The sequence below is a fragment of the Felis catus genome, chromosome C2, assembly GCF_018350175.1.
Source record: "Felis catus isolate Fca126 chromosome C2, F.catus_Fca126_mat1.0, whole genome shotgun sequence".
NCBI lineage: Eukaryota > Metazoa > Chordata > Mammalia > Carnivora > Felidae > Felis > Felis catus.
Window position 1 is genome coordinate 64,759,660 of NC_058376.1, and position 17,712 is coordinate 64,777,371.

The following is a 17,712-nucleotide window of genomic DNA, read 5'->3' on the forward strand; positions in this document are numbered from 1 at the left end:
GTATATGATGTGTAATTCAGGTTGCATGGTCACATACTGTCCAGTGGTCAAAGATCCTGGCCTGGTAAAAGAACAGAGTTGTTTTCAACAGGGTATGATTGTATTTCATAACTCTAGGGGTCTGCATTGTGATTTTTCTAATTAATTTATTTTTTAGTGTTTATTTAGAGAGAGAGAGAGAGATAGAGCATGAGCAGGGAGGAGTAGAGAGAGAGAGACACACACACACACACAATTCAAAGCAGGCTCCACGCTCCAAGCTGCCAGCACAGAGCCTGATGTGGGGCTCAAACTCACAAAATGTGATATCATGACCTGAGCAAAGCTGGACGCTAAACCAACTGAGCCACCCAGCTGCCCCTGCACTGTGATTTTATTTTTTTTTAATTCAATTAATTTATTTTGAAAGAGACAGGGGCAAAGAGAGAGTAAGAGAGACAATCTCAAGTAGGCTTCACACTGTCAGTACAGAGCCTGACTTGGGGCTCAGATTCACAAACCTCAAGATCATGACCTAAGCTGAAACCAAAAGTCAGATGCTTAACCAACTGAGCCACCCAGGCATCCCTGTGATTTTCTATTCAGTATTTTCCTGGAATTCCAGAAAACATTTCTATCTGTCACAGACACTCCACAGGATCTGATTTTCTAAGACTCAAGTTGCAGGGCACCTTAACACTACGGTCTGTATGTGCATGCTGCACAGCCTTCTCTTGCTGGGCTCCACTCAAAACTGGCAGTCTTATGAGTTATTTAGTAAGAGTCAAAGCATCACACTGAAACATGGTATTCATAGAGGTCAACTAATATTGCATTTCCTTATTAGTGACTGGGGATCTAAAAAGCAGCCACTTGTCTAACACATTGATCAGCTCAACATCGCAGATCACTGAGCTCCTATAACACTGCTCTAAAGTGATGAACCCTAATATTTCCACCGCCCATATGCTGGTGAGGACATTTAGTATATTTTCTACTCACCTCAGCGATTGGTAGGATGTCATCAATGTAGAAGATTAATATGATGGCCTATGGGTTACTGAGATGATCAAGGTTCCTGCAGACTCCATATAAGAGAGTCTGAGAATTGACATAGGCATGAGGTACACAAAAGTAGGCATACTCCTGTCCCTGTCAGGGAAATAACAGCATCTAATGGTCTTTTGCTAAAGAAAAACAATGGATGGATCGATGAGCACACAAGATACGAAAAACAAGATGGATATGAATACCAAAAAGGACAACAGAGCCAAAGCCATAAATAGAATAGTTTTACATGCAGATATCTGCTCTTGGAAAGAGATTATATCTAAAAAAAGTAGCTGAAACTGGGGTTACTATTTGATTAGGTTTAACAGAATCCATTGTCCTTCTTCAAGATCTAGTTGTGTTCTGTGTAGAACAAATACACATGTTAAGTGGTGATGACATGAGAATCACACTTTAGCATCTTGCAATGCTTTTATGGTAGCACTAACTCTCTAATTTCCCAAGGGAATATAGCTTCTGGTTTACTATTTGTATGGGAGAGACAGTCCCATGGGCTTCTGTCTGGCCTTTCCTACAATAATTGTCCTAACCCTACAAGTTAGGTAGCCAAAGAAGGATCTTCCAGGGGGCTAAGTATGTCATTTCTAACTATGCATTCAGGAACTGGAGAAACTAACCACAGGGTGGGGTTGTGGATGCACTGCACTCACTGAGAGAGTGACTAAAGCCAAAAATCCATGCACCAACTGACTTTATAAATCCTTACTCCAACTGGGAGATCACAGTAGTACACTGGAGCCCTGTAGATAGTATCAATTCAGAACTAAAGTCTAGGAATTACAAAAAATATGTTGTTTTTTTTTTTCACTTTCCAAGAGCACAGAATTCCTAGAAATTGGCTGCACAACGTTTTGGGGAAGGCCAGGAGGACTAACAAATGTATATACTTGTGGCAGTCCTGTAGGGTTCTTCCTCAAAGGGAGACTTCCTCCTTTCATTCAAGCACCATTAGCTCTGCAACTATCTCCAGCATAGAAATTGTGTGAAAGGAATTTAATCACCATTTTTGTGAAACAAGTCAGGTTTCTCTATTCACTAGATGTACAGTTTTTCAGTTATTCAGATCAAGTAAGACTCTAGTAGACTTCTAATCCATTTTAGTCCTAAAGATTAACTACCTATTCCTCCAAATCTCTCTGTATAAAATCATTATGATTACTAGTGCTCTGGCACTGTTGTTCATTACCATAACCACTCACCCCATGTCTTTGGTGTTGAAACGTTATCATTTGCTCCCTGACATTCCAGGATCTAAATCCCTATTTATTTAAGGGAGTTCATTGTAATCATGACATTTCCCAGCACCATTCTCAGACTATGGAAGACAACCACTAATGAGTTTTTCAAAAATACTAATGCCTTTACCCACACTTCAGTTAAGAGAATGTTATCTAGGCCCTCCTGATGAAGGAGCAAGGGAGTCATGTATAAACCTAATCCAACATTTCTGTTGTTAAGCCTTTAGATTTATTCTTCTACATTTTAGTCAGGAAAATCTAGCATCTCGACTGCATCTACCACAAGCCACAATTGAGTCCACACTTAAGTCCACCAAGTGAGCAACTGTTAAAGTCAATTTCAGTTGTTTGAGATAAAATTTCAAATCTATTTTGATAAATTCAGCCTAATCCAACACCACAATATTTACTCCTTGGTATAAAGTTTAAAGAATCTACTGATAAAATCTTCTTTTGGTGAATATGTAATTTCCTCCAAGTTTAGATTGTGTCTTATCCCCAGAAGCTGCTGAGTTCCAATATTAGTTTGGGTCTACTGGAAATGAGATCGTCGGGGGTAAGCTTCTCCTATCTTAGGTTATTTTATTCCAGGACCTTTAAGAATGAGGAGACAAACCACCAGAGAGATGGAAGAAGGAACTGCTTCTTCTGACAAGGGAGGTTCAGGATGATTTGGAGTTCGAAGTCCAAATATTCAAATGAATCCATCCAAATGTACAATTATTCTAAGGATCCCATATCTTCATTAAGCTCTCCTATGCACTGAGAACCATCCATCCCCCATAGCCGTACAACTAATTATTTCCTTCATAACACTCTATCACAACAGACATTTTGTCACCTGAAGCATTATATCCAATAGGCACTTATTTATGCTAAAGTATAAATGAAAACTAAGTTTTTACCACCAAACGCCATAGACTACCAGCATTCCAATTTTCCCTGATCATTTCCCATTTCAGGTCTAACTAAATTGGATAACCAATACCACATTTCATATTTCAGGTTCTGTTTCTTGGATCCTACAGCCTTATCAAACAGGATTTCATCAGTGTGATGGTTAATTTTATGTGTTGAAATTGGAGGGAATTTTAGGATAAGATTAAAATTTTAATTGGGAAACTATGAGTAAGGAGGTAGCTCTCTATAAAGTAAGCAGGCCTCATCAAGTCAGTTGAAAGCCTGAATAAAACTAAGAGACCAGCCTCCCCAAGCAAAAGTTGATTCTCCAGCAGACTGTCTTTGAACTTTGTCTGCACCATCTCCCATTCTGGGTCTTCAGGCTGCTGGCTCTCAGACTGGAACTCTACCATTGGTGCTGCTAGTCTCCAGCCTACCAGTCCACACTAAGGATTTTGGATTCACCAGCCTCCACAATCACATGAGCCAATTTCTTATTCTCTTTCTATGCATATACACATCTTACTGGTTCTGTTTCTGTGGAGAACCCTAACTGTAACAATCAGGAAATCAGATACTACAAAAGCAGGAAGAGATTTAATATGGAGAATTAGAGGTTCACAAAATGGTTGTTAAGGGCTGGAGGTTCAAAGGTCCAGGAGGCTGGTGCTAGCTTTCAGAAGATCTACAAGCGCAAGAATCACAGGGAAGTAGCTACCAATGATCTCAGCTGCCTGTAACACCAAAGAAGTTGATTCTCAGGGGAATGCCAAGAAACCACTGACATAGCCCATATGCTGCTCACAGCTACCTCTGTAACTCATGGCCTTTCTTTCTCTTTGGCTTCCAAATCTTATAAAAGTAGCTCTCCCATCAGCCAAATCTAGCACAGAACCTGCTGAAAAGGGAATCTGGGAAATATAGTTCCAAAGAATCAGAATCATGTGATCATGGTTGGGAGATAGGGGTTGTTGCTGAGTGTTCAGAAGGGAGCAGGGCTGCTGCTGAGTTGACAATAGAAATGGAGAGCCTGTGGTGTGCTTAGTGAAGATGCAAGATCCCTATGACAAAGCACAGCTGAGACCAGTTCCCAAACAAATTACAGGAGCACAGAAAGAGCTAAAGAGAGCTTCACAGTCATATAACCAGCTCCTCATTTGCAGTCAAGGAACTAATGCCAAGAGAGGGAAATGAAACTCTTCCAAGGTACTTTTTAATTATTGGCATAGTCAAGATTTGAACCCATAAATGATTTAAGATTCTTTTCACCACTCAGTGGCTACATTTTGAGTTACTTTCTGGTTTCACCCAGGGTATAAGCTTTTCCCAAACACCGTGCTCCTGGGATCACTACCCTTCATCCTGGCAAACTGCACCATTACTCTGGAAAATGTGCCCTCCCAGCCTGTGCATATTAACAAATCACACCATACAGATTAAAGCACCCAGAGTACTTTATTCTTAGTGGGAAGAGAGCTTGGTTTATGAAAGATTCAGACACCCAAACAGATCTCCTCTTCCAGTTTTCCCTTCATATTCCTTCTTTCCTCTAGCCTCTTTTCTAGGACCCAGGTCCTTTGGTTACCAGAAAAGATCATTCTCTCTTCTAAGGTAAAACCCACTTTCCATTTAACTGTTTGATTTATAATTATGACTTGACAGCTGGCTGCCCTGGACTCTGCCCATCAAATCTCCCTAAACCAGGATTTCCTTCTCCTTGGTCTACAACCATTCCAGTAAGCACCAAAAGCCTTCCTCTGAGTCTGAAATCCTTTTTTTTTTCTTTTTTGACCCCTCACACATTTGTTCCCACAGCTTTATATCCTGGCTTATTATCTCTGCCTAGATAAACATTAGCAGACCACATTATCATATCTAAAACTCAATCACATTCCATTTTCTCTGGTTTTAGATTAGAATAACTTAATCCTTTTGGAGAGAGTAAATTTGGCAAAATTTCTGTCCTTTGCTGATAAGAGCAGGACTGATTTTGCCAGGCCTTCAGAAAGAATGAGAGGGTTATGTTAAATCCTACTTTGCCAGGCACCTGTACCCACCAGCCCTTGGGAAAGCTCAAAGGAACCTAAGAAACAGCAGACAGAGGGGAAGCATAGTGGTGGCCAGGACCTGGTGCTGCAATGCAAGGCCCTCTGGACAAAACACGGCTGGACCTTGAGGGCTGAGAACTGCATCGCTGCAGAAGAAGTCCTTGTCCCTATACCCGAAAGCTAAGTGCTTACTATCTTTTCCCTGGACACAAGGATGATCTTGTCTCAGTGGCATGTGTATAGAGACAGAGAGAGATAGATGCTCCCAGGAAAGGCTCAAACTCAATTTAGTAATCAGCTTAGTGGCAGGAGGTCATATAAGGGAGAACACCATACATGGCTACATGACTTGAACCCTGCCTATTGCTAAAGGCAGCTTAGAAATCTGACCAATCTAATTAGCTGTTCTTCTTCCTCAGGCCCAACCTAGGAAGAACCCTCACACACAGAACAAAGATCAGGGGTCAGTGTGAACTGGGTGCCTTAAGTCTGGTCTTTCCTAGACCTATGTCCCTTCCCCTCCACCATGTCTTCTCTCATGCCAGGCAGTTGCTAGATGAAGGTGACTTGGCTGAACTCAGGAAGAGTATGGAGTGCCTGCCAACACTTGTTCCTGATTCCTCTCCAGAACTTGTCCATTTCCCAATAGAACAAACACTAAAATAGATAAAAATTCACAACTCTCTAACTGACAGGAAGAAAAAAAAAAGTCCCTGTTCAGCTTAAAATGGTTTTGCAGTAAGAGGCTCCAGAGAATTCTTGAAGAGATTGGCACTGGCCATGCGTAGGCCAGAATGTACGCTTTCCAATTATCTGACATCCTCTTCCAACACATCCAGGGCACTCTCTGCATCTCATTTGCATCAAATTCATTTTAGCACATTTTTGATTACTATTTTATTATTCCCTTTTCAATCCCAAACTTTCAATAACAGAGGTTTATTATCTTAAGTAATTCCTAGGCTTATAAGCAACCTTTACTCCCCACTACCCCTTCCACCCCAGTTCTTCACAAACTACCCTCCTTCCCCCACCACTGCACATACATAAGGATTCCTCATTACCACTCCTATTACTGGTGTGAAGTAGTTCATATAAAATCATCAAAACTTGGACAGAAGCTGTCAGTCATAGAAAGGTGATGCTAAAACTTGCTTAGAAAACAGTCTTTTTCTCATATCCACCATTCCTGATGTCAAGGGAATCAACTCTTTAACATAAACCTCAATAAAATAGTCCATGGTTTCCCATATTGGCAATCACCACCGCAACAGTGGCATGTCCTGAGATTTTGATGATTGGCAAAAGGTAAAAAGCAGGAGAAAAGAAACCAGAGCAGTGGGAAGAACTGGACAGGGCAGGAGAACAGAAGGATAACATGGAACAAAACCAAGAGAAAGAACCAGAAGAGTCATGTGATCCTCCTCAGCGTCACCCAAGGCTCAGTGTTCTGAGTCAGCATGTTTACCTGCTTTCCAGGGGACCTACACACAGACGGTTAAGTGGCAGGAAATGTGTGCCTAGAGCTCACAACATTCCCTGTAGGAAAAGAGACCGAGTGATGTGCGTGCACCAAAGCTGACCCACAGCATTTGAATAGTCACAGCCATCCAAGTTCTAGTCTCAGAACCTTCACCAGTTTACCCACGGTCCTGTGTTGTTCCCATATCCAGCCCACAACTAGACTTTTGAAGTTTTTTAATAACCTAATTGTCCTGTGTTCACTGACCCACATGGAATTTTCCACCATGGAGGGAGAACTCCCCACTGAGAGAGAATTATCAAGTTCACACGGAGAAGTTAACAACCACAGGGAAGGGTGAAGGGTTCCTACCGCATCTTTCAAGCCAGACTCTAGAACTGAGACTAGAGGAGTGAGCACATCTTAGGCTATGCCAGACAGGTGAAAAATGAGCTGTGAACTCTCCCCTGCTGGAGGAGGCAAGGCCTCTGGTTAAATCATAACAGCACAGTTGATGTGATCTCAGGAGGAAGCTTGCCCCACTAATCCCTCAGGAGAAAACTGTCCATGTATAACGTCTCCACCTCATTAGAGCTTCTGTTCATTTATTAAATATTGAGCACATCAGATGGTTCTCTTTGGTGTGGAGGAGCAGAGTCCTTGTTCTTGGAGGGGGATGCTGTGTATCCTCCTGAGAAAGTCCAGTTGGCCGTGCTAATTGCTAACAGATTTCTCACATACTGTTATTTCTTCATCTGCCCAGGAAGTACATGCTGCACCACAGGAGATGTGGGACAGAACTTTGTTGCTAGGAGTCTAAATGATAGTGGCAATTAATTATTCACACCAGTAAAAGAAAGAAATTTAATGAGAAGCCCAGCAACGGAACCTACTCTGGGAAGTTGTATAAGATGAGGAAGAAACACAGACATCACTGATCACTTAAAGCATCAACTGATCTTTAGGTAGAACCATGCTCCACAGCAGTATCTAGGGCCTAGGCTAAGACTGTCATTTATAGATAATGGGACTGAGAACTGAAGAAAGGGAGTAACTTGCCAAGACACAAAGAAAGTAAGCAGCCCTGAGCTCTTATTATGTGCTGTGTTCTAAGTATTTTGTATCTATGTACTCATACAATCCTAACAATTCTATAAAGTTGGTACCTCACAGTGGAGCTTGGCTGATTACCAGTTACACCAATAGTTCCAATAACGTCCTACTTATCTGGAAACTCACCCAAGAGAGAACCTTCCCCTACTTAAATTTCTATAGCCTGTTTGCCTTTCCCCTAGACACAGCTAACTGACCCAGTAAAAACAACCCAGAATAAACCCATGCGCAAGAAATTTTTAATATATCTATGGAGTCTTAAAATCATGGGACAGGAGACAGAAAGAATCCAGTTACAAAAGAAACAAAGGGGGTAGCTTCAATGATATGGTGTAACATTCTAGATTGTGTTCTTGTGGCCTCTGTTTCCTACCCTTGAATGCCTGCTGTGATCAAACTCAAATTTCCCTTTTCTTAGACTAGCTCAGGTGAGGTTCTCCTTCTTCTTGCAATCAAAATTTCCCTGTCAAAACTAGCATACATATGCATAAGTGTATGAATACATACACACACGTATGTGTGTTTACATCCACATGCTGAATTAAAGCATGTCAGGTAAAAGAGGTTATTCTGAGAAAATAAACAGAAAAGACTTCATGTAACAAAACTGAGAACTTGGAAGGAAAAATGCTTCTCCCATCTGATGTCACAGGATATTTTCTGATTCTGAACCAATAATAATAACAACTAACATCAATTAATACTAAACAATTGAGATCTTCCTGTGTGCTAGTTTACAAGCATTCTACATGAATGTGCTTATTTAATCCTAACAATTTGTAACATAGGTACAATACTACTATAATCCCCATTTTATAAGTGAAGAAACTAAGAGAGAGGTTAAGTAATTAGTTCAATGTTATCCAGTAAGTAAGTGGCAGAGCCAGGATTTAAACTCGAAGTATAGTTTCTCAGCCTCTGGCCTAGGTGGTAGATGGGCAAGAGAGTCCCTAGGTTCCTCCTTCTTTTTAGTGGCTTCCAAGCCCAAAAAGAGGCTTTCAGAGTTCCAGAGTGAAAACCTGGTGGGCATGAGCAAATAGTCAGCTTCCTAGATATAGGCAAATGGAGGGTTTACGATTAAAAACTTGCAAAAATTGGGGCGCCTGGGTGGCACAGTCGGTTAAGCGTCCGACTTCAGCCAGGTCACGATCTCGCGGTCCATGAGTTCGAGCCCTGCGTCAGGCTCTGGGCTGATGGCTCGGAGCCTGGAGCCTGTTTCCGATTCTGTGTCTCCCTCTCTCTCTGCCCCTCCCCCGTTCATGCTCTGTCTCTCTCTGTCCCAAAAATAAATAAAAAACGTTGAAAAAAAATTTTTAAAAAACTTGCAAAAATTATTCTTGCTTCAATTTGTCAGCTCATATGATTTAATCTTTTTAAGTTTATTTATTTATTTATTTATTTATTTATTTATTTATTTAGAGAGAGAGTGTGTGTGTGTGTGTGTGTGTGAGAGAGAGAGAGAGAGAGAGAGAGAGAGAGAGAATTTCAAGCAGGCTCTACATTGTCAGCACAGAGGCTGACACAGGGCTCGATCTCATGAACCATGAGATCATGACCTAGAGCTGAAATCAAGAGATGGAGGCTTAATCAGCTGAGCCACCCAGGCATCCCATTTCAGCCCACGTGACTTAAACCACCACCTCAACAGTCAGGCAACTCTGCATTTGATTTTTACCTTCATGTTAAGACCCACAGATCAGCAACGTTCCCTTTCTTAGTGTTCCATCTGGCTACTTCAGCCATGAGTCAGAGGCCATACTCAGTCTTCACAGAGCCAATGAGTATTGTGTAAGTGGATACTAGCAATATTTGATATCACCACTATGACCAAGTATTTAGCCCTATGAAAAACAAGACTGAAATAAAAGTTTGAAATTTTAAAAAAAATTTGTGCACTGTTTTAAATGTGAAGAATTAAATTGTTATGTTTGTTTTCCAAACCAAAGACCCAGAATCAGACTACAAACTCATCCAGCAATTCAAACCAATCCACTACTCAAGAGCCAGCCCACAGCCATCCATTTTACCTTCTCTTAACTCTTGAGCAGAAAACACATAACTTCTTCTCTTCTCACTGACATAAAGAGCCTATCTGCATGAGAGAGGAGGGATGGTTGCAACAAACAGAGGACACAGGATACAAAATGCAAGAAGCACACTGTAGGTTATCGGAAAAAAGTATCTTAAGAGTCATAGGCAGAGCTGGATAGTCATACAAAATATAAACTGCCTAAGGAGAATAGCTATTGTTCCAATGGAATCATCCCAAATTTTGTCTTATGTTTGGAGACAGAAAAGAAAATCTATCCAATTTATCTGAGTTCAGAGTCTGAAAGAGCTGGCTCACAGGCTTGTTTCCTATGAAATCTTTTCAAAGGAATAACCTGATTTCCTGTCTATTACGGATTGCCAACCAGATAATGCAGTTTCAGCTCCCTGGATATCTAGCAATACTTTATAATCCAGAGAATATAAAGGAGCAATGAGGGTGGGAAAACAGGGTAGAGCAAAGGATAAACACCTTTATTTGTAAAACAATACAGGACACACTGTCAGCATTTTCAACTTCAACAAGAAATAAAAGAGAATAAATAATTTGGAAATCTAGGGCCTAGAAATCTTTCCATTCTCTTCCTATCTTTCATTCATTCCAAGGTGATATGAGAGACCCAGGTAATTACTAAAGATAATCTAGAACCCTAATGTTTGCTTAGTCTACATTCATGAGGGAGAAAAAAATCTGGATAGAGGAAGAGAGAAGACAGAGCACAAGAATTTCTGGAGAACAAGATGATCAACCATATGATATAAACACAGCATTGTCTTTTGCAATGACAATGACTTTAGTGATTCCTAGGGGCCACATCTAAAAACATTAATTTAGCATATCCAAAGTCCACCCATACCACCTCATTTTCTTCTGCCTATTCCTATCCATGTAACACATAGACAACTTATATTTTTACAGTAATTTATAATTTAAATATATTTTCCCATTCACCAGCTCTCTGAGTTCTCGAAGCAAGCCTTCTTATAAAGACCATTACAAAGAGGAACACTGAGTCTCCCAGAGACTGGGACTGTTGCCCAAGATGTGATAAGGATTAATCTGTAATACTTGTCCATATATTAACCCCTTCCGCTCTCTGCATTATTTTGACTGCCAGGATCCATCTACCCCTTTAAAAATAATCAGAGACAACATTTCAACTGAGCAACTAGTCCCTCTTTTTCTCTCAATCCATATGCTTCAACGTTTATTTTTGGGACAGAGAGAGACAGAGCATGAACAGGGGAGGGGCAGAGAGAGAGGGAGACACAGAATCGGAAACAGGCTCCAGGCTCTGAGCCATCAGCCCAGAGCCTGACGCAGGGCTCGAACTCACGGACCGCGAGATCGTGACCTGGCTGAAGTCGGACGCTTAACCGACTGCACCACCCAGGCGCCCCAACAATCTATATGCTTCAAATAGAACTCCATTCCAAGTGTTCTGACTCAGATCTGGCCTAATGAGTATCACATGTCCTTTATTTGTCTCTTTCTCTTTGTTCTTTTGTTTCTTAAATTGCATACACAAATGAAACCATATGGTATTTGGTTTTCTCTAATTTATTTCACTTAGCATTATACTCTCTAGGTCCACCCATGTTATTGTAAATGGCATGATCTCATCCTTTTCTATGGCTGAGTGATATTCCACTGTATATATATATGTGTGTGTGTGTATATATATGTGTGTGTGTGTATATATACATGTGTGTGTATATATATATGTATATATATATACATATATATATATATGTATATATATATATATATATATATATATATATATATATATATATACACACCACATCTTCTTTATCCACTCATGTATCAATGGACACTTGGGTTGTTTCCATACATTGGCTATTGTAAATAATGCTGCAATAAAAACAGGGGTGCATATATCTTTTTGAATTAGTGTTTTCATTTTCTTTGAGTAAATACCCAATAGTGGAATTACTGGATCATATGGTATTTCTATTGTTAATTTTTTGAAGAACCCTCATAGTGTCTTCCACAGTGGCTACACCAGTTTTCAAGTGCAACAGTGCACAAAGACTTCCTTTTCTCTACATCCTCACCAACATTTGTTACCTCTTGTCTTTTTTTTATTTTAGCCATTCTGACACGTATAGATGTCTCATTGTAGTTTTGATTTGCATTTATCTGATGAGTAATAATGTTGAGCATCTTTTCATGTGTCTGGCGGCCATTTGCATGTCTTTGGGAAAATGTCTGTTGAGGTCCTCTGCCCATTTCTTACTCAAATTATTTGGGTTGTTTTGTTTGGGTTTTTTTTTCTTTTTTTGGTGTTGTCTCATAAAATCTTTACAGATTTTAGATATTAACCATTTACCAAATACATCATTTGCAAATACCTTCTTCTATCCAGTAGATTGTCTTGTGGTTTTATTGATGGTTTCCTTTGCTGTGCAAAAGCTTTTTATTTTGATGTAGTCCCAGTAGTTTGATTTTGCTTTTATTCCCCTCTCCTGAGGAGATATATCTAGAAAAACGTTTCTACAGCCAATGTCAAAGAAATTACTGTCTATGTTTTCTTCTAGGAGTTTTATGATTTCAGGTCACCCATTTAGGTCTTTAATCCATTTTGAGTTTGCTTTTGCATACAGTGTAAGAAAGTGGTCTGTTTTCTTTCTTTTGCATGTAGCTGTCCGGTTTTCCAGCAGCATTTGAAATGACTGTCTTTTCCTTATTGCATGTTCTTGCCTCCTCTGCCATAGATTTATTGCCCATATATGCAAGGGTTTATTTCTGAGTTCTCTACTCTGTTCCATTAATCTGTGTCTATTTTGTGCCAGTATCATGTTGTTTCGATTACTACAGCTTTGTAGCATATCTTAAAGTCTGGAATTGTGTTATCTCTGGGCTTGTTCTTCTTTCTCAAGATTGCTTTGGTTATTCAGGGTCTTTTATGTCTCCAAACAAATTTTAGTATTATTTGTTCTAGTCTTGTGAAAAACGTTGTTGGTATTTTGATAGGGACTGTACTGAATCCACAGACTGCTTTGGGTAATATAAACATTTTAACAATATCAGTTCTTCCAATCCATGATCATGAAACATCTTTCCATTTGTGTCAATCTTCAATTTCTTTCATCAGTATTTTATAGCTTTTGGAGTACAGGTTTTCACCTACTTGGTTTATTTCTAGGCATTTTATTATATGCCCTTGCGATAATAATCCAAACAAGACTAATGAGGTGCAATGACATTTGGTTGGATCTACTGAATTCCACAAGATTGGAACCTCATGAGATGGAAACCCGGTTTTCCCCTAACAGCTATCATATGGAACCTGATACTGAAGCCAACTATTAAGGGAAAGAGAGCTGAGGAATAAAGGACCACCAAATCCAGATGGCACTTTATGAGCCTCTGGACCAAACCACATACGAAGGGAGACCCTCCATCTTTTCAGTTAAGTAAACCAACATGTTTCTTTTTTTTTTTTTTTTATTTAGGCTAGTTTAAATTGGGTTTTCTCTCAGGACACCTGGGTGGCTCAATCAGTTAAGTGTCAAGATCTCACATGTGTGAGTTCAAGCCCCACATCAGGCTCACTGCTATCAGTGCAAAGCCCGCTTTGGATCCTCTGCCCCCCTCTCTCTCTCTGCCCCTCACCCACTCATGCTCTCTCAAAAATAAATCCATTAAAAAAAATTTAATTGGGTTTCTCTCATTTATACTAACTTATATATTACCCAATGCCTTGAGAATGTCCCTCCCCAAAATTCCTCAAAGAGGATAATATTAGAGCCAGATTAGGACATAAAAGGTCACGCTGCCGGAACTTCAATCAAAATATTCTATCACCGGGTACTGAGTTCCTTTTCCTGACACCAAGCTGCTTCCCTCTTGCCTCCACTCATACTGTTTCCATGGCCTGAATAATCTCGCTCTTCCTCTCCTACCAGAATGATTCATCCCTATTGACAAACCTAGGCTCACATTTTCTACTTCTTGGAACCCCCCTAGCTGATCCTGGTACATAGACTTTTAGTTATTATTCTTATTTATAATTTTAGATACCTTATCTTTCCAAACGGACTCTAAGATATCATGAAAACATGTTCCTAAGCTACACCTGTATCCCTCACATTGCCCTCAACAATATGTACATGGTACACATAAATACACAACGTGTTTTACTGAATTGGCAAAAGAAAGTACAAAGTGGGTAGGAGATGACACCACAGCCAGATAGCTAAGTGAAGAAACAGTGAAAAGATTATAAAGTTAATCCCTGTGGTATCCTTAATAATGGCTTTGTAATTCAATGTAAACTTTAAAAATTTCTCAAGAAAAGCAGAACATGGTTTAAAGGTGCCAATGTATCCCATACTAAGAACTGAGAAACCTATAAAATATAAGAGTCCTAACCCCACAGTAGGCCTTCAACAATTTTTTTTTTTAAAAAGCTAATCAAGAGTTGGGCACCAATCCAAGTTATTACTCCATGGAATATTCCCAGAAGTGCTTTCGTAATGATAATAAATAATCCACAACATATTTTCATGGCTTATTTTTTCATGTTTTATTCATGTGTTAAGAATAATAAAAATAGTAACAACCATTTTGTCAAATATCTACTATGTGCAAGACACTGCCAGACACTGAGAGATATTTTGCATACATTATATCCAATCCTTAAGAAAAGCTGCAAAGTATGTATTGACTTTTTAAAAATAAACTAGAGTACCTTAAAGAAGTTAAGTGGGAGTTCTGTTTGGGGAACCAGAAAATCAAACAAATCTCCTGACCAAAAACCACACAGAAAATATGGGCTAAAATAATATAAACATCTGTTAAAGAGCTGGGCATGTAACAAACCAAGTGACAATTCCAAGGACTACAAGCGAAGAGGGATCTGAATGCACAGGAGTAAGTATGCGAGCTGCTGCTGTAGCAGCAGTCTGGGAGGTGGTGAGGATTCCTGCTTTCTGTAAACCAGTCCCTTGGATTTTATGCCCGGATAGCGCCAGGAGATAAAGTAAGGCACAGAGTTGGAATTAAGTCACTTCACATAAAACCTCAATAGAAACCTCAATGGGCTGTAAATTCAGTAAAAGGGTGAACTTAAAAAACCTACTACTAGCACAGAGAAATAACAAAAAAGCGTTTTCTGTTGTGGCCTGGGCACTGTTAGAAATAAATTAAAGTTTACCCTAATAACTTATAACCAGTTAGGTGTCTCTGTGAGTGTATTGAGTGTAAATTTACCACTCTCATACTCCAGGAACCATAAAATGGTTTCTGAGCTATTAATGCCCCTGGAGCACCTGGAAGGAAAAACAAACGAAAGGGACATGGCTTCCACCCAGGCCAAATAGGATTCAAATAGAAAACACACTGCTGAGGGTTACCTGCCTGGCTCAGTTGGTGAAGCATGTGATTCTTGATCCCAGGGTTGTAAGTTCAAGCCTCGTGTTGGGTGTACAGATTGCTTAAAAATAAAATCTTTAAAAAGAAAAAAGAAAATTCACTGCTGAATTAGCTTATAATAAAAAACTTGTAACAATACAAACTACAAAATAATAAAATAAGTAAAGAAAATCTCCTCAGTAAACAAGAGTCAGCATCTAAAACATATAGTAGAATTAGACTCGTAAGATCTTCAAATGATAGAATTGTCAGGTAAATTACAAAATAAATATTTTAAATGGTTAATTTAAACTCAGTTAACAGGTTAAACAGATTAGATACACCTGAAGAAAGAATAATGACCATGAAAGTATCTGTGAGGGAATTACTGAGAATTACATTTGGAGAACCAAAGAGATAAAAAATATAAACCAGTGTTAGGAATATGGATGACAAAACGAGAAGGCCCAACATACATCTAAAGGCAGTTCCCAAAAGAGAAAACAGAGAGAAATGGGAAACATTAGCTGAAAAGAGAACAGAAGAGGATTTCCAAGTATTGAAGAAAGACATACTTCAGGATATAAAATTATTTATGAGCAGAATAAGTAAAAATAAATTCACGCCTAGATATCCATTGTGAAGCTCCACAACAGCAAAGAGGAGATGTTAAAGGCATCTAGAGAGAAATTCAGGTCATCTACAAAAGAACAATTAGACCAACAATATGTTCCTCAATGGCAACAGTAGAAACAGAAAGGCAAAGGAATAATATCATTGAAGTATTGAAAGAAAATAATGCCAACCTTGAATTCTTCATCAATCTAGACCCCATTCAGACTGAAATAAAGACCACTTTAGGCACATTAAGTCAGAAAGCTTTCCACCAACAAATACTTGCTCAAAGAACCAATGATGTACTCTAGTAAAGATTCTCAACCCACAAGGAAGGGCTGAACTACGTGAAAGAATAATGACCAAATAAATTTTTAATGCAGTTAATCTAAATAAGCATTAATTATAAAACCAATAATAATATAATTGGTGAATATAACATCAGACAAATCTTAAAACTGAACAATAAATGTTCAAAAAGAAAAAGACAATTATATTCCAAGATTCTTTGTTGGTTGGGAAAAGAATAGAGACTTTGTTAAGCCAAACATGCATTTAAAATGTTAAGCATGACCTTTAAAAACTGAAAGCAGAAGGCATGAATTTCAAACAGTATAAAAGGGAAAATGGATAAAAATAACAATCAATATAAGGCAGTAAAAAAAGGGGAAAAACAGGACAAGCACAGTCAAGAAAAAGCATAATATAAGATGGAGAAATGAAATCAATTATTGTATTAATCACAATAAATGTGTTATAATTGTTAGTTAAAATATTGGTAGGGACACCTGGGTGGCTCATTCGGTTAAGCATCTGACTTCGGCTCAGGTCATGATCTCACGGCTCGTGAGTTCGAGCCCCATGTCGGGCTCTGTACTGACAGCTCAGAGCCTGGAGCCTCTTCAGATTCTGTGTCTTTTTCTCACTCTCTGCCCCTTCCCCGCTCACACTCTGTCTCTCAAAAATAAACAAACATTAAAAAAAATTAAAAAAAAAAAGATTGGTAGATTACAATTTAAAATGACCCAGTAACATGTTCTTTTTGTGAACAGATAATGCATAGAAAGCCCAACCAAAAGACATAATAATACACAAAACAGATGTCCAACCTTACCTGTACTTAAGGAATTGAAAGTTAAGACAATAATATTGTCCCATTCAAAGCTATCACCTTAAAGAGTCTCAGTTACATAGGTGGTAGAAATAAAAATTGGTACAACCACTTTGGAAAGGTATATGGTAAAATCCAATAGAGTTAAACATACATGTATCTTCAACCTTACAACACTACTCCTAGGTGAATGTCCTAGAGAAACGGTTACAAAAGTATATAAGAATTTATACTCAGAAATACTTATTATAGCAAAAATTTGTAATGATAAAAAAACTATAAGCAGCAAATGTATATCATCAGAAACATCACCTTACTCTAAACTAAGGTAAATGGAATGCTATGCAATCAGTAACATGAACAAATATGAGTGAATGAATGAATTATAACTATGTTCATAAAGATAAATTTCAGAAAAAAATGTTGAGCAACAAAGGCAAGCTGCAGTCAGATATTTATCCTATGATATTACTAGTATAAAGGTTAAAAATATAAATTCTTACAGATTCATGAACATGCGTGGGTTCAGCTTTGTCCAGCAAAGCCGAGGACGGCAGAAAAGATTACTCAAGACTCCACGCAAGTCAAGAGAGAAGAGAGGGAGGCTAAGGGAAATCTCCCTGAGCTGTGCTCAAGCTCCCGTATTTACTGAGCATGCATCTAGGGAAACAATGTGCAATACGTCAGTGGGCTACGTGCCAGTAAGAACATACTGAAAACGTGCAGAAAAACAAGTTAAGACAGGG